Raw genomic sequence first — 18,378 nt, 5'->3', positions numbered from 1 at the left:
TAATCACCTTCTCAGACAGAGCCTAACCAGGTTTTCCCTCCAGGTTCATTTGGACTGGACTCAGCTCCTGCCCTTAGCCAGTTTTAAACTCAGGTCTCTCGTCCACAAACCTCTTATGCTCAGCCCCTTTGAGGTTCTATATGGAAGGCCCCTTATTACCTTCACTTTTCCCACCTCCAACTCAAACCTACCCCTCCCTCTCTCGACTTTTTTTACTTAATACATTTAGACATCTCATCTGGAACTATGCAGACTACACCTTCCCCAAACCCTTCAACAACCCACACACCCTCACTCCTCCATCCTACAACCTGGAGACTGGGGATATATGAAGCCCCCTCAGCCTCTCCCATGGGCTGAAACCAAAATGGACGGGGCCCTTCCAAGTAACCCTGACTACCCCAACAGTGGCCAGTTAAAAGGTCATTCTCCTGGGTCCACTTTTCATCTCTAAAAAAGGCTCCCCTTTTCCAGTGCACACCAACCAAAGCCACATCCCTGATCACCAAGCTGTCTTCTGTGGTTGAAGAGACCGAAGACATGGCTAAACAACCCCACGAGTCTCTCTCTTTATAACTTTGTCCATTTCTTGACCGACCCAATAGAAGAACTCTCCCATTGCTTGTCCTCCACCTCCTTAGATACAATAATCCAGGACCTATGGCTATAGGGAACCTTCCCAGATTTCTCCCCAAGGCAAATCACCACCTGTACCTCCTGTATTCTCCTGCTCCGATCCTTTCTTTCTCAATATTAATCATCCTCTTAACCCCTAACACCACATCACAGACCCTTCCTAAATACCTCAATCAGACACTCTCCCACACTGCTCAAATCATCCAAACCTTCAATGGGACTATCCAGCCACCCTGCTGGGTCTGTCTCCACCTTTCTCAGACAGCAAACACAGCCACCTCTGCTCCCTTTGGGACATGCAGGGCTACACTCCACCAAGAATGTCAGTCCCAGGGGTACAGCCCAAGCTGAAGGATCTGACATCAGACTTCCAGGGGCACTAAAAGGCATCGGACAGGTCTTAAAGGCTCACCGACTTCCCCAGTGGGCCATAACTGGTCCCTCCCAAAGTGGACTCCATCTAACCCAACCTGCTCCTTTGTGCATCTCTTGAGCCCAGCAAGATCACTATACCCCAGTCGGCTCCTTAGATCCCTCCCTCTGCAAATCCACCATTCAGCTTCTCCCACCCTCAGATCACCGCAATACTAACCATCTGGGAACTCTCTTACCGGTATCTGGGTACATTTCCTTCCAAAGCAGTCTGAATGCCACCACATCTAGATATTGCCAAGACAGGAAAAGACCCCCTAAAAGACACTCCCCTAGCCCATGTAGGAGCCTAAGAGTGCAAAGATATGCCTGATGGCAGAATCTTCCTAAACCAAAAGTTCACTGCTCTTAGCCAAGAGGATCCTATGGTATTGCAACCAGCCTCACCTCTCTTCCCCTTCACAGCTGCAGCTTGTAGCTTCTCCTTCCATATATGGCACAAATACAAGGCAGTTCAACATTTACTTCCCAACCCACCCCCAGACCTCCTCCTCTTGTCTCAGTTTGATCTCATGGGATGCCTTTCCCTGGAAACAGGCATCTTTTGGGTGTGCAGAAACAAGGCATACATTTGCTCGCCAACCAACCGGACCGGAGTCTGCACTCTAAGCCTCCTCACTCCCACCCTTTCCTTAGCAACATCCAATCTACCCAGCCTTGTCTCCCTCAAAACCCATGTCAGGGCACAATGTGCCGTACAGCTAGTCCCCTTAATGGCCACCTTAAGTGCTGGGACAGAGATTGGGGCCCTAGGAGTCTCTCTTTCAGAGTTCACCAGGCTGTCCAAAGAACTCACTGAAGGACTCAAGAGGTTTCTGACTAACTGGGACACTTACAAGGTCAAGTGGACTCCCTGGCTTCAGCTGTCCTCCAAAACCGCAGAGGCCTTGATCTCCTCACAGCTTCCCAGGGCGGCATGTGTGCTCTACTCCAGGACCAATGCTGCTTTTACACCAACCAATCTGGCCTCGTTAGGGATGGGGCAACACGGCCTTTGTGAGCAAGCTTCCAAACTTCTTGAAGTCCCTTCTAATAACTCGTTCCCCTTCCTCTTCATTAGCTTCTACCTCTCCTGACCCTGTTCGCCTTTATCACCCTCCTCCTCCTTTTCCTTCCCTGCTTAATTAACCTATTCCAAAGATTTTTACAGGATCCACATGGCAGCCATCTCCTGAGCAACTACTCGAGAACGCCTCCAAATGGCCTTTCTGCTTCAAAATATCAGAAAACCCTTTTCATCGCCCCTTGCAGCAGGAAGTTGTAGGGGATGGCCTTTGTCTTCCTCCATGTCTGAACGCAGAATAGGGAAGCACCAGCTTGAGAACAACTGGTGCCGTCCTTGGAAATTATCTGCCCACAAAAACATATCTTGTCCTCGAAAATGAGCCAAGACGCCTCACGCTGAAAACAGGGAGACCTTGGGGATGTGTGCAAACACTGCACCTGCTGAGTGGGTAGATTCTAAGAAAATCAAGATGTTCTGGCCTGTCCCCTCTGAGAAGGGAAAAATGAGTATAGCACTTGGCTGGGGTCCGAGAAAGGCAGTATAAAAATAAAGGAGCTGCGCCACATCGGGGCTGCTGCAGCCATTGTCTCTCTGTCTGTGTTGTCTGTCTGTGCTTTTTGTTCACTTCCATTTCACCCAAGTGAGCAGCACGCAACATCTGGCACCCAACGTGGGGCCCAAATAGGGACCCACCGTGGGGTAGGACCCCACAGCCCAGAAGAACGTGGGGCACGAAAGACCCCACTGTGGAACAGGACCCCACAACCCTGAGGAAATTGGAGACAGGATGCCAGGGGTGACTTGGGACCCAGAAGGGGGCCAACTTCGGGTAAGCCGACACCATGATAGGTGAACTTCTGGAAGAAACAAAGAGTACTAATGGGGAACTCTCCCTCCCTTGAGAGGGAAGATCAACAGCTCATGCAGGTGTTGGATTCTCTCAGAGGAGGACGCTGCCCTAAATCACTCACGGAAGGCGTCTCTTGATGCAACAAGCAAGAGGAATTTATTCAGAGGCCAGCTAGCTGGGGTCTATGCGTTAGCCCGACGCAGCGGGTCTCAACGAGGACCCCGAACTCACAAAGCCAGAAGTTTTTATAGCATTTTCAAAGGGGCAGTATTTTCTACAGTCACAATACAGTGTTTTTTTTTCATAGACACATAAATTTTCGGCTGACGCCTCATCCTGGGGGTCTGGTTAGATAAAATCACTTTTGGAATGTTTAGGGTGGTTCTAGCAAGATAAGCTTAACTGATTGAGGTTGGTTGGCTAACTAAAGGTCACTACAATTAACACTGGCTGACTAACTTGTTTTTCAAAGTTCTAGTAATTTTTCTCCTTCTAGGTTAGAAAATGGTGTTTGAGCCTTTAAGATGGCTGTGCTTATGCTAACTTGATTCTTCAGGTTCTACATTTCCCCACTTCTCTTTAAGGGCATTCTAATCATGGAATGTTTGTATCTTCTTGTTGGGTGAGTGAATAATATTGTTGCTTTAACATTAGTACATGAGCGGCACTCACTCTTTCTCTAACAAAAGTTATCAGCCGATTCAATATGCAGGGTCCTAAAGTGAGGAGCAACACAAGGATGAGTAAGGGCCCAGCCAGAGTGGATATCAAGGTCGTAAACCACGGGGACCTAGTGAACCAAGATTCAAATAGCCCTTGGCCGGCTTCTCGTTCTCTCTTTCTCTGGTCTAGCCTTTCTTTAAGCTTTGACATTGAATCTCTTACTATTCCGGAATGGTCTGCATAAAAGCAGCATTCTTCTTTTAAAGCTGCACACAATCCTCCTTCTTTTAGAAACAGCAGATCCAGCCCTCGTCTGTTCTGCAAGACTACTTCAGAGAGGGAAGTCAGAGATTTTTCAAGTTTAGTAATGGATTGCTCTATGGTTTTTAGGTCTTCATCAATAGCTGTCCTTAGTCTCTCATAATGTTGGTTCCCTTGGATAATAGCAGCTGTCCCTGTTCTTACTCCGGCTGCAACTCTTATCTCTAATAACACAGCTAAGGTCAGCGAGACTGGCTTTCTCTTATATCTATGCCTAGGTTCAAATTCAGCTACGAATGAGAGGTCATCATGATACATCAACCTGGGCACCAGCTGAACCATGATACAGAAATCGCGGGAGGAGTTGAAGGCAGAAGTAGAGACACATGGGGTCACTCCAGTGTTACAAGCCCACCACCCTTCGGGAGGAGGGACTAGATACTCATTTTCACCTGAGGAGGTCACAGCTATGGTTTCATTACACAAAGCTTTATGGGTGGGGGGGACTGAACTTAAACATTTTCTTTTTCTAGTTACTTCAGTCAGAGTTAGCTTCTTGTGGCTTCCCCAGCTACAGATCTCGGGACGGGTTGTCTTGTTAAAACTGCCTAACAATCTCAATCTTTCATAATAAGGCAGCCCAGAAGAGAAACACAACTAACAGGATTCAGTAGTGTTAGGGTTGGTGGTATTTAAGACCTGAAAAGCCCCTTCAAGGAGGTTGAGAAGGCGTTTTCCGGTGCCAGGAAAGGAGGTGACTCGGCCAAGAGTGGAGGCGGAGGGAGTGGTGGCAGAGTCTATAGGTGGGGCTAGGGCCTGTTTTGGGGCTGGGGCTGGGAGACGCGGTTGATCCCGCAAGACAGCGTTGGGTCTTACTGGGACAGCCAGAAGAGTCTCTACTTTAAGCCTGAGCATAAACAAGACTCCATTATCATAGCCACTCTGGTAGAGTCTTAGTCCCTACATAAGCCCTTTTTCCCAGTTTGTTGCTCTTTTTCCTGCATCTGTGAAAGAGATGTCAATAGGGTTGCAGGTGGGATTAGTCGTGCATTGGGCACGAGCGGTATTCTACTGGATTTTTATGAGGCCTAGAGGAGATCTCCCTGTGCTTCCTGTCAGCCAATGGCATGTCCCTGTTTGTTCACAACCCTAATTTTTGCAGAAAAAATCTGTCTTCTCACCACACTGTGAGGCCTTGGCACTATCGGCTGAGGGGGCTGGGCATACATAGAAGCAGGTATTCTGGAGCTCTTTCATGGTCCCAGAGCCCCAATGCACTGTATAATCTCGAGTACCACATCCGGGTACCCTAACTTTATCTTCATACCATGGGTCTTGTTTGAAGAGAGTGCACAAATCTACAGTGAGGGTAGGCCACCAAGTTCCCCTAGGGTGTTGTCCTGTTAACTGGACTACTACTTGTTGGGAAGCCGGGGTAATGATTTGCCATGTGAGTAACCTGGGTTCATGGGGGTTAGGGTTCTGGAAGGTGGGAAGTAACTGGGTCATTAGAATTAGAATTGTTAGTGACACAATCATTTTTACACAAGCGAAATTTAAGAGGGTTATCAGTTCGAATTACTCGCCAGTCCGGGTCTGGTTGAGGCGCTTTCTTCAGATGTGAAGCATGTATCCAGGAAGAGATGCCATCTACTTTCACAGCTGTAGGTGTGGTCAAAAGGACGATGAAGGGTCCTTTCCACCGAGGCTCAAGATTGTCCGATCGATGTCGCCTTACGTAGACAGAGTCTCCCACTTGGAATGGGTGAGGTACTGAAATGTCCTCTGGCCGATAGGCTTCTCGGATAGAGGCCCACACTTCTTTCTGCACAACTTCCAGAGCCCGTAACCTTTCAAGCAGAAAGGTTATTAGTCACAGATTCAGGGGATACGTGGAGGTGAGCTGCATTTAGTGGAGCCGGGACTCCAAACATTATTTCAAAGGGTGTTAGTCTAAAACGGCTAGGGGTGTTTCTAACTCGGAATAAGGTGAAGGGAAGGAGGACTAACCAATCATATAAACCAGTCTCTATGGATAATTTAGTCAGGGTCTCTTTTAGAGTTCTATTCATTCTTTCTACCTGTCCTGAGCTCTGGGGCCTGTATGCACAATGCAATTTCTAATCCGTCCCCAAAATCTTGGCCAATCCCTGACTTACCTGGGCAACAAAGGCAGGGCCGTTGTCGGAGCCGATTACCTTTGGGATTCCAAACCTGGGAAATATTTCTTCAAGGATCTTTTTAGACACCGTCTGAGCTGTCTCAGTTTTGGTGGGGAACGCCTCTGTCCATCTTGAAAATGTGTCTAGGAAAACTAGAAGGTACTTATATCTATACTTAACAGGCTTGATCTCAGTGAAGTCAACTTCCCAGTAAGCTCCTGGGCGATCCCCTCGAAGTCTTTTCCCGGATGTTACTGGGTTTTTACTCACATTTACTAATTGGCAGGGAACACAATTTCTTACAACCTCGTCAGCCAGTTTTCTTAATCCAATAACATGATAAGGGGAGTCTTGAACCAAGGTCTTTAGGTTTTTTGCTCCCAAATGTGTCAATTGATGCAATTGCTTTAAGTATTCTTCTACCTCTCTCTTAGGCAGGACAACTCTCCCTTTTTCAGACTTGTATATCTCGTGGGGTGAGGAATTTTTAAACTCTAATTTGTTTATACAAGCGAGGTCTTCGGGTGTATACTGGAAGCTCTTAATACAAGTGGCCTCCGGGTACACTTGGAGGGGTAAGATATTCATTCCCCGGGCTGCTTGTTTTGCAGCTTGGTCCTCCCTTCTGTTTCCTTGAGCTATTAGAGAGTCACTTTTTTGATGCCCAGGGCAATGTATTATTGCCACTTCTCTAGGTCTATGGATGGCTTCTAACAAATTTAAAATTTCTTGTTTGTTTTTAACATCTCTCCCAGCAGAAGTCAATAACCTTCTCTGTCTATAAATAGCCCTGTGTATGTGAGCGGTGGCAAAAGCGTATCGGCTGTCGGTATAGACGTTAAGTCTCTTACCTTCTGCCATCTTTAGAGCCTGAGTCAGAGCGACGAGCTCTGCTCGCTGTGCAGAAGTGCCCGTTGGAAGTCCACTGGCCCACACGATTCGGTTATCATCCACTACTGCAGCTCCCGCCATTCTCTTACCATCTATAATGTAACTGCTCCCATCTGTATACTAAGTCAGGAGTCCTGGTCCTTCTAAAGGCTGATCTTGTAAGTCCTGGTGGGTCCCCGCCTCCTCAGCCAGGATTTCCTGGCAGGTATGAAGTACTTCTTTTTCCAAATCGGGGAGCAGAGTAGCTGGGTTTAGGATGGCGGGTGGGGCAAATTCCACACGATCACGATTCAGGAGTAAGGTCTGGTAGTGAGTCATTCTGGCATTTGACATCCATCTTTCGGGTGGTTGCCGGATTATGCTCTCCAACGCATGTGAAGCAACCACAGTGAGTTTTTGTCCCAGTGTTAGTTTGTCAGAATCTTTAACTAGGAGGGCCACAGCTGCTACTACTCTCAGGCAGGCAGGCCACCCACTACTCACGGGGTCTAATTTTTTTGACAGATAGGCGACAGGTCTCTTCCAAGGTCCCCATTGTTGGGTCAACACTCTTCGAGCTACTCCGCTCCGTTCGTCCACGAAAAGGACAAATGGCTTAGTTACGTCTGGCAATGCTAGAGCGGGTGCTGACAGGAGGGCTTTCTTGATATCATCAAAGGCCTGTTGTTGCTCAGATCTCCAAACAAACGGGGCTGTCCCCTTGGTAAGGGGGTACAGAGGGGCGGCCAAGGAAGCATATCCGGGTATCTACAATCTACAAAACCCCGCTGTCCCCAGAAACTCGCGATCCTGGCGTGCTGTAGTGGGGACCGGAATCTGCGTCACAGTCTGCTTCCGGGCTTCAGTAAGCCACCTTTTTCCTTTTCTCAGGGAATATCCCAAATAAATCACTTGTTGTTGGCAGATCTGTGCCTTCTTAGCAGATGCTCTATACTCTAATTTGGCAAGGTCAGTCAAAAGGGCTTCAGTGGCCTCTTGGCAGGTCTCCCGGGTGGGAGTGGCTATCAATAAGTCATCAACATATTGCAGCAAAGTTACCTGTGGGTTTGAAGCTCGGTAGAAAGCCAAGTCCTGATGTAAAGCCTCATCGAAGAGGGTGGGCGAGTTCTTGAATCCTTGTGGCAAACGAGTCCAGGTCAATTACCCAGTAGTTCCTGTGGTGGGATCTTTCTACTCAAAGGCAAACAGCGGTTGGCTGTTCTGGTGCAAGCGCAGACAAAAGAAAGCATCCTTTAGATCTAAAACTGAATACCAGATGTTTTTTGGGGCCAGGGAGCTTAGTAGGTTATAGGGATTTGGCACGGTGGGGTGAATGTCCTGTGTCTTTTTGTTAACTTCTCTTAAATCTTGTACTGGTCGGTAATCTCCCGTTCCTGCCTTTTTTACAGGCAGCAAGGGGGTGTTCCATGGGGATTGACATTTTACTAATATTCCCTATTCCATAAGCTTCTGGATATGTGGCCTAATTCCATCCCTGGCTTCTTTACTTATTGGATATTGCCTCACAGTCACTGGCAAGGCTGAAGCTTTTAGTTCTATGATTACAGGGGGCTGGTTCTTGGCGAGCCCCATGCCCGCCATCTCCGCCCAGGCTCCTGGGAATCGGTCGAGCCACTCCTGACTAATTCGGGAGGGCTCTGGTTCTATAAAAAGACAGTATTCGTCTTCCAATCTTATGGTCAGAATACTCAAGTTCAAAGGCTTATTTTCCTGATTAGTCACCAGAGGTTTTTCAGCTTGAAAAGATATTTGGGCTCCTACTTTGGTCAAGATGTCCCTTCCTAACAGGGGCGTAGGGCATTCCGGTATAATGAGGAACGAGTGACTTACTCGTCCTACTCTAAGTCTACTGCTCTTCGGGTGGTCCATGCATATTGTTTCTGGCCTGTAGCTCCAATCACCCAAGACTTTTTGCCAGAGAGAGGGCCCTTGTCTTTAGTTAATACAGAATGTTGAGCACCGGTGTCTACTAGGAACTCAACGGGTTGCCCCTCCACTTTCAGAGTTACCCTGGGCTCGGGGAGGGGTTCCGAGCCCCGTCCTCCCTAATCTTCGTCTTCCAGCAGAGACAACACCTTTTTTGGAGGCTTCTGCAGTGGCTTTTTAGGGCATTCTTTCACCTAATGTCTTTTCTCTTTGCAGTATGCACATTGATCTTTATCCAAAGGAGGCCTGTTGCCCAGGTGCCCTGCCTAACTAGTTCTACCACTAGAGGGCGGGCATCCCTTACCTTCTACTACTGCGGCCAAGATTTTTGTTAAATTTCTCTCATGTTTCCTATCCCTCTTTTCCTCTTTACTTTCTTTTTCCTTTTCCTTCTTTAATTCCTTCTCTTCCTCAGTCTCTCTCTTATGATAAACTTCCTCAGCTTCTTTCACCAAATCTCTCAATGACAAATCCTGTAAGCCTTCTAGTCTCTGAAGCTTCTTTCTAATAATCAGGCGCTGATTGCTCAATAAAGGCAAGAGCCACTGAAGCACTGTGTTCCTCAGAAGTGGGGTCAAAAGGAGTATACCGCCTGAAGGCTTCCATCAGGCGTTCTAAGAACACTGCGGGTGCCTCAGCGGCTCCCTGACTAACCTCTCTTACCTTGGCCAAATTGGTGGGGCGCCTTGCAGCCCCGCGAAGACCTGCCACCAGAGCCTGGCGATAGATGGTTAGTCGCTCCCTACCTTCTGGAGAATTAAAGTCCCAGTTGGGTCTGGTCAGCGGGAACCCCCTTTCTATATCATGAGGGATTTGCGACGGTCGTCCGTCAGCTCCAGGCACGTTCTTTCGCGCTTCCAGGAGGATCCTTTCTCTTTCTTCCGTGGTGAAGAGTACCTGTAAGAGCTGCTGACAATCATCCCAAGTGGGCTGGTGAGACAACATCAGGGACTCTATCAGTCCCATTAGTCTCTGCGGTTCCTCTGAAAAAGGAGGGTGGTTAGCTTTCCAATTATATAAATCAGCAGAGGAGAATGGCCAGTATTGCAGAGGTTGGAAAGGCGGGTCTCCTTCCTCCCCAAGAATGGGGGCCCCATAAGACCTGAGGGGAAAAATACCTGATGGGTCCAATGCGGCCCCTCGGCGCTGCCGAGTTCCCTGGGCCGGTCCCGGAGCTGGCCCCGATGCCTCGGTACCAGAGGCTAGAGGCATCGGAGGTGCCGGGGCCGGAGGCACTGGGGCCTCGGCTGCCGGGGCCTCGGGCGCCGGGGCAGAGGCAGGAGGGTAAGGAGGGGGATCATCAACCATGAGCAAGTCTTGAGTGTCAGGGTGTATTTTGGTGGTCTCTTTCCCTTTTCCCCGAGGTTGAGCCTGAGCCAATAAGACTCGAGGGTTCACTTTCTTTCGCACCCAGTGCTTTACCCAGGGCGGTGGATTTTCCACCAATTCTTGCCAGACCACAATGTAGGGCTGCTGATCCGGATGTCCCCGAGTTGAATTCTGGAAAACAACAGCTTTTACTGCAAGCAGAGTAGAGAGGTCAAAAGTCCCCTCCGGGGGCCATCTAACGTTAAAAGTGGGCCACTCGGAGGTACAGAAAGTCTGCCACAGCCCTTTTTTAACTTCTACCGACAAGTCATGCGCCCTTGCTCTCACTTCTGTCCAATGACCTAACGTCAGGCTAAGGGGGGTCGTCACGGTCTGTCCCATTGCCAGTATAACAATTATTAGACACGTAAAGGACACATAAAACAGAGACACACAGAGATTAAACACACAGCGGCCGCTTTTTGTCTTCCTCAGATTTCTGACCAAGAACCGGAAGGAATCAGTGGGCTGATACTCTCGGCGCCCAAAAACCAACCCTATCTCATCCGGTTCACTTTTGCGGAAAAACAGGTGGGAGGCCACCAGGCGTCCCTGGCCCTCCAAACTCCCCGGGGCGTCCCCCAGGGTTGCAGCCTGCGGTGCTCCAAGTACGTCTACCGACCGCAGTCGTGACCCCTTACGGGACCGGGATGGCTGCCAGACAGAGGGTACCCTTTTCAGAACTCCGACCGGTCTCACTGAAAAGCAGAACACAGAACACAGACAACTCAAGGCGCCACTAATCTTACCTCTTCCTCCAAGAACGGCTTCGGGAGTGAAGCGGGGTGAGCACGATCCCGGACGAGCCCCCAAATGTTGGATTCTCCCAGAGGAGGACGCCGCCCCAAATCACTCATGGAAGGTGTCTCTTGATGCAACAAGCAAGAGGAATTTATTCAGAGGCCAGCTAGCTGGGGTCTATGCGTTAGCCCGACGCAGCGGGTCTCAACGAGGACCCCGAACTCACAAAGCCAGAAGTTTTTATAGCATTTTCAAAGGGGTAGTATTTTCTACAGTCACAATACAGTGTTTTTTTTTTCATAGACACATAAATTTTCGGCTGACGCCTCATCCTGGGGGTCTGGTTAGATGAAATCACTTTCGGAATGTTTAGGGTGGTTCTAGCAAGATAAGCTTAACTGATTGAGGTTGGCTAACTAAAGGTCACTACAATTAACACTGGCTGACTAACTTGTTTTTCAAAGTTCTAGTAATTTTTCTCCTTCTAGGTTAGAAAATGGTGTTTGAGCCTTTAAGATGGCTGTGCTTATGCTAACTTTTGATTCTTCAGGTTCTACACAGGGACTTCTACATTCTCTTGGTGTAACTGCCAAAGACAAGCTGTTGAAAGATTTATTTGCCAGGGTCCAGAAACATTGCTTTTAATTTTGCTTTCAGTCAGAGGTGCAACTGAATAATGAAGCCTAGCGTAAGGTTATCAAAACTCTTTGCCAGGCTCATCCACAGGGGGACACGATGCCTGCTACTTTGTGGTCCCTTTGCAGCTCTATTTCTCAAGCTTTGCAACTGTTAGAAATGGACTCTGAGAGAGATGCTCATTCTGCTGACTCTGATTTATAAGAGCCTGTGCTGGCATAGGCAGAGTTGCTTATCAAGCTGAAGAAGAACTCACGTAGGTAGAACAACACATTCAAAAAACTCAATTATCAAAAATTGACTTATACAAACCTTAACTCATATTAATTTACCTTGCTCCCCAATCAAAGCAGTCCACTTGGGCCTGTGCCACTTTCTCCTGAATAATGCAAATGAAGTCTGTAAAGTAATTAAGCTGAACCCTCAGACCAACATGTAAATAGCTCTATTTCATTCACTCCTTTCTTTAGAGGCAGTCGTCCTGGGGCTATGCATTTCCTTTTCTGCAGCCCCGGGGAAGCAAAACAAGTTGTGACTCGGATCAAGGCTCTAGCAGCGAGAGGTCACACAGTCCCTGCACTTATCAGACATTCAGGGGCCTCTCAAGAATGACTAAAGCTCAGGCAGAAAAGACTAGGAAAACTGGGAGCAATTCGATCTCTAAATTCTAAAGAAGTGTCTTATATTCTGCAGACAAACCTGGCCTCAATACAAACTCTCTGATTAGAGAGACTTGGCCCCTGAAAGAAGTATGCAATGTAATGTTATGCAGCTAAATATATTTTGCCACAGGAAAGAAAATAGTCAAAAGTCCCATGAACTACTACAATATGGAAGTAGTTTTTTAAATTCTTTTAGTGAAAATCTATTCTACTTATTAAGTTCATCATTATCCTTGAAAATTGGGAAGTCTTAAACTAGACTTCCTGAGATAGAAGAAATTTATTTTTTACAATACTGGCTTTAAATAACTGGTGCTAAAATTGTACTTTCATTTCATTTCCAGCCCCCTGGACACACACAGTCTATAGATTCAGAGCCTTCATCAGCCCTGTTAGTCTGGGGCCATCTAAACCTTAGCCCAGTTATGTAAACTGCCCACCCTTAGAGTGTATTCTTGAAAACTGAAGTACTTTTAATCAATAAGCTAAAAAGAAAGAAGGCAATTGAATATTAGTAACTTAAATATTTATATCAGTTTATCTGTCTGTGTATATGTTCTTTTATATGAAAAGTGTTGCTAACTGTAGTCATTACGTCTCAGTCTGTAATTTTGTGTGTCTAAGTGTGTAAATAAAAAATACTTTCTACCTCCGGATGGTATTAATAAAAATTGATTTAAAAACAAGCGCTTGTGAAAATTGGGCATTCTAAAACTTCTAGAAAATCTAATAAAAAATATTAAGCATTAATGCTAATTTAAGTTTAACTGAAACGGACATGTCCTTATAGTTATCAGCTGCCAACGTTTACTTAAAAGTCGTTTAAGTTGATATTACCTGTTAAATATTTCAAGAAGACGTTAAAGAAAAGCTTGACTTTGTCTAATGTTTGGTAAGTTTTATAAGTAATCTAGCATAGTTACTAAAAATAAGTAAACAAGTGTAGCAAATGGACATCTTAATAATAATAGTGTATTAATGTATAATAGTGTTTATAAATGCAAACAGCCTGAAATTTTTGTGGTAACCAAAATTCTTAAAGTTTTGCTAAGTTATATAGACATATTTTGTGCTTAAATGAGAAATTGTGCTGTAAGGCACATTTCCAAAAATGATAAAATATGTTCATAAATGTATCAATCTGAAGAATGCTGGTGTAACAGTTTACAGAGGCCTATTTTTCAGTGTTCACTGAAGGTTAAAGTACCAAATGGTTTTAAGTTCTAATTAAAACTATTTAATATAATAAGGAAAACATTTCTGTATGCTAAAGAATGTGTTTTAATAAGAGAAGGTATAAAGAATAGAAATGCATTGTACTGAAAGTAAAAGAAGATAACTTGTTCTTAAATACAGCTGTTCATTGAATGCTTAAGAAAATGAGATCAATATTAAAAAGACTAAGCTAAGTGTTGTTAACAACTATGTAACCTTCTGTATTTGCTTTTAAATTTTATTATCATTCTGGTTAAATAATAAGTGTTATTTAATGACTATAATTCTATTTAGGCAAGTTCCTTAAAACCTTTTGACAACTTCCCAAGAATTAAAAAAATTTTTAAAGTATTTTTACCTCTAGTTAACTGATGTTTTCCAGAGAGCCCCTGGAACATGTCATAGGAATTTCTTCTCCTCACCAAGAAAAATATTTGGCTAATTTGACTTATTTACCTGATATATATTTACCTGGAAAGCACTGTCAAAAGAAATAATGCTAAACTTTATTACTGAATGTTTCATGTTACTCTTCCCCCCTAAGATGCTTACTCCTGACGCCCAATTAAATTTACCTGTTAGTACTACTATAATCACTGACTGTGTATGTATTAATTGTACTCATGTACACTCTTACTGTATTTCTACAATCAATGTAAAATGGTCTTCTAGGTATAGACTTCCAAATGGTTGGGTAATTTGTGTAATAACAAAACATATCAAGCCCTTTCTTCACACTGTCGAGGTGTTTGTGGGGAGGGACGCATTCTTCCTGTCCTAATAGATCATCCTGGATATAAGCGCAAGAGACTTCTCCGAGCTCTGCCATCTGATTGTAACGACAACTTGAAACTTTCAAATCCTGCCACTGTTGAAGTTGCAGCTACATTCCTCCTGCCGGTCCCTGGACTTGCTGCTAGAATGCAGAAATATCTAAGCTGGCCTGTGCTTCTATATTATCTGAACTCAACCAAAAAGTAGAAGTGCGAGTTGCAGTACTTCAGAATCACACTACCATAGACTATCTGCTGTTAAAAGAACATGTAGAATGTAAACAGCTTCCAGGAATGTGTTATTTTAACTACTCTGATTTTTCTCAAGCTATTCAAAATCAATTAGATGCTATCCATCATATTGTCAATAAGTTTTCACAAATGCCTGAGTTACCTGACTAGTTTTCATAATTTCATTGGATATGGCTAGTAATTTTAAGTCTGCCTTTGTTATGTAGCCAAGAAAATAACGGTGATGGGTCTTCCTATACCCTTAAGAGCAGGAATGTTAAGAGTCCGGACAGGATTACCACTGTTTTGAGTAAGTACAGCAGCCATCTCAGAGAGACCTGGGTTTCATTTTACTTAAGCCACAGGCATTTTCCAGAGGACTCCTCAGTTAGCTACAAGCCACAAGCCCTGCCGACCTGCCCCCTCAAAACCCCACCAAAAAGATGTTATAAAAAGCCTCCTAACTGTAAGAGAGGCCTTTTTTGTTCTGCTTGCCAGAACACAGAGGTCCCTCTCAGGTTTAGCAATAAATCTACTCAGACTGTTGAGTTTGCAGCCCTTCTTTTCCTTTCAGCAGCCATCCTGCCAACTTGGGCATTGTGGCTCAGAAGCCCAGGCCCAATGGGCTCTCCCACTCTCTTCTATTAGTGCCTACTGGACTGTAACTCGTGGGTGCCAGGCAGAGTTGGGTGCCAAAGGCCCAACTCAACCTCCAGGGCCCCAACACGCTCTCCTCTCACTCGGTCACTTGTGCTAAACACCGGCACATTCCCCATTCCAGAGGTGCAGAGGCTGGAACTCAGCAGGCAGCCCCGCAGGGCCTTTGCTCATGGCCCAGTCCCTGTTGTGCCCAAAGTCGCGAATCCCAGAAAGACCACCAAGGAGCCAACACCAATGCAAAAGCAAAGAGCCTTTATTCGAGCTAGCTCGAGCTCAATCTCTCATCTACACCAATGCACTGGCAAGGTGCCAGAGAAAAAGGGCGCGTTTTCTCCAGAACAAAGCTTTTATGGGTTTCCAGGGCGGTTTGGGGGAGGGGTGATGGCCGTGGCCCTGGCTGATTGGCTGGGCCTGGGGGTAGTTGGGGGTGATGAGTCGTGGCTTTGGTCAATTGGCAGGGTCTAGGGGTGGTGGGTGTACTTCTTGCTGACTGGAGGGTGAGAGAGACCAAGCTCCGATTGGATGAAATAGGATCCGGGTCCCAATTGGCTGAGGTAGGATCCGGGTCTCAATTGGCTAAAATAGAATCTGGGAGCTTGCCCTTTCATTCCCTATGTGGGCCCAGCTTGAGGCAAGTACCCTGCACGAAGCTGCAGCAGCAGGGAGCCGGAAGCATGTGTGTTTGTGTATGTGTTTCCCTGTGTTTCCAGGATTTCCACGGTGTGGGTAAAATTGTAACATTTCCAGAATATCTCCCCTGGCTCTAGTATGTCTGCATATCAATAGGCGTTTCAGAGGTGGAAAGAAGTAAGGCTTTAGCGCATTTGCATCATTCCTCAGGGGTGGAGAGAAGTTCATCTCCGTATCAATGGATAAGTTACCTGGGCAATGGAGGGCTTATCTGTACCTGAGAGGGGAGGGCCGGTTTTGCTTTTGCTGGAGGAGGAAAGAGAGAAGGCCCCAGACTGCACTTTGTATGCAGTAAATGGATTTTAAACTTTATTTCTGCCATTGACTGATTTCGATTTTTAGAGGTATTTTGCCCCAGGATTTCCTTCCCCGAAATTACAGACGGGGTGAGGGTTGGGGGGCGGGGTAGAGGAAGGATAGGGCCCTAAACCTGAAGCACTGCGGCCGCCCTCTCCACGTGACCCCAAACTCGTGCCCTTTCCCAGAACGCGTCCTCGCTCAGGCACCCTCTCCCCCTCCTGAGCCGAGCTGGGAGCCCCTAAACCTTCTCCCGGGCCTCCTCCTCCTCCTGTCTGGAGCTGTTGTCACCCGTCCCGCCAACCGCAGGCGGGGTCGCTGCGCCGTCTTCTCAGCCCCTCCCCCACACTCGTGGCCCCCTTCTCTCTATCCAGAACCTTCCGCGGTCAGGCTGGGCCTCTGCTATGGGGTTCCCGGGAGTGCCCGCCGCGGGGTCGGTCTCGACCAGGGACGCGCCAGGCAGGCGAGCGACGGGGCGTCGGATCCCGATCGGAGCCCCGTGCGAGCCTCCTCCCGGGCAGGGAGTCCACTTAACGAACAGCCTTAGGGGACCTGCGACGCGGGGCGGGGCCAGGCCTCACCAGACCGCAGCGAGGTGCGCTTTCCCCGTGGCTGCGGGGAGCCCAAGCCCCTGCCGGCCTCTCCGCCGGGCGAAGACCCCGCCCAACTCCGGCCCGACTCCGCTCGGGTGAGGTGGGGACGGGGTTAAGTGGCCCTTGCCAGGGACCTCCTTGGCCGGAGCCTCTGCCGCTTCCGCTCCGGGCCTTCCGGGCCAGGCGCGCAGGGCGGGGGTCCCAGCCGGAGAGATCCCTAGAGCCGCCCGTCGGCTTGGTGTTTCTGCAGGACTTGACGCCGGACTTTCAGAGACTATTTACAGACTTGATCCGCATCAGGCCTGGGGCCGCCTCCCTTTCCCCTCCGGCGTTGGGGAAAGCTGTCGCCAGGTCCTGCACCCTGTCCATGCCCCCAGGAGGGTCCAGGCGCCCAGCAGCATCTAGTGCAGCAGGAGGGCCTCGGTGCTTCCACACCCGACAACTTGCAGTTACCTCTCAACCATGTCTCTTGGTGGCTTTTTTTTATCTTCCGGATAACTCATGACTTGAGCCCCTTTTCTTTTGCAACTCGTCGTCCCCATGCCCCATCCCCCACCAACACCACGGCCCCTGACACCTATTGGCTGGGCCATGGGCTTTTGCATGAAGACCCAAAACGAGGTGATGTCCGGTGCTTGGAGATTTTCCTGAGGGGGGTGGTCAGGGACGGCCCCACCGCGGAGGTGACTTGTAGAGAGATTGCCATTCCAGGTGGCAGGGAAAGGGTTCCAGAAAAGGGGAGGAGCCAGGAGAAATTCACCAGGCAGAATGAGTTGACATAGTTGGGAACCAAGCATGGGATGTCTCTCCTGGGTGAGGGAGTGGAAGGAAGTGGCAGACAGGTCCCAGGGCAGTGTGGTCTGGAGGCCACCCGACCAATGACCCTGTTTCTCCATGGGGAAACAAACTCAGTCCTTGGCCCTGGTGTGGGTTAGGGAGGGACTTGATCCCCAGTGACCCTCAGTCTCAGGTGGCTCACAGCGGCTCAGCCTGCGTCCTGTGGGGGCCTTGTCTGCAGCTGCCCCCACCCCCACCTCTAGACTTGACTCCACACCCTTCAGAAAACTATTGTCAAGGGATAGGATTATTTTGCAAGGGAAGAAGAGTGAGGAGCTGACGAGGTGGTTACAACACACCAGACACCCTCCTGGTTGCCCCCACCCGGCCCCCAGAAACTCTAGACTCAGTTCTCTTCTGTGCTCGCCACTCTTTCACAACCCCCCAGCTGTAGTCTCCTGACACCCCCCAGCCAACACTCCCAAACGCAGCCAAACGACAGGGGTTATCGCCTGGGAGGGGCGACCCAAGTCGTCCTGTTGTAGCCCAGTTTCAGAGGAGGAAACTGAGAGGCTGGTCATTTGCCCAAAGATGGCAGGGCAGGTGGAGAGTGGTTCTCCTGCCTCAGGTGCCTGTGCACACAGGGATGAGTAGCGGAGGTCCCTGCAGGGAGGGAGAAGAAAGGCAGGAGAGAGAAAGGGGGTCTTGGATAAAGGGACAGGCTGGTTGGCTCTGGCCTCCCTTCTGCCATCTGGCCTCTGTGGACTCTCTGGCTCCTGGGTCCTGCAGAGATCCACGCAGCTGCTCCTGTATCTGCTGCCTGGCTGCCTAGAAAGATATCACTGAAATGGGTGGCAGCAGGGCCGGGGATTCCCCTGTTATGACAGTGGTCACAGGACGCTGACTCA

At 48.1% G+C, this 18,378-nt stretch overlaps 1 long non-coding RNA gene across 1 annotated transcript; it reads left to right on the top strand.

Annotated features, from left to right (window-relative positions):
* Positions 1 to 2,260: 2,260 nt before the first annotated feature.
* On the top strand, positions 2,261 to 14,999 carry LOC130680149 (uncharacterized). Its single transcript, XR_008993191.1, has 2 exons — positions 2,261 to 3,001; positions 11,498 to 14,999. It is a non-coding gene; the product is annotated as an uncharacterized LOC130680149 (long non-coding RNA).
* The last annotated feature ends 3,379 nt before the right edge of the window (positions 15,000 to 18,378 follow it).

This window comes from Manis pentadactyla, chromosome 13 (assembly GCF_030020395.1).
Source record: "Manis pentadactyla isolate mManPen7 chromosome 13, mManPen7.hap1, whole genome shotgun sequence".
Taxonomy (NCBI): domain Eukaryota; kingdom Metazoa; phylum Chordata; class Mammalia; order Pholidota; family Manidae; genus Manis; species Manis pentadactyla.
The sequence above is the reverse complement of the archived record's forward strand: the minus strand, read 5'-3'. Positions and strand labels throughout refer to the sequence as shown.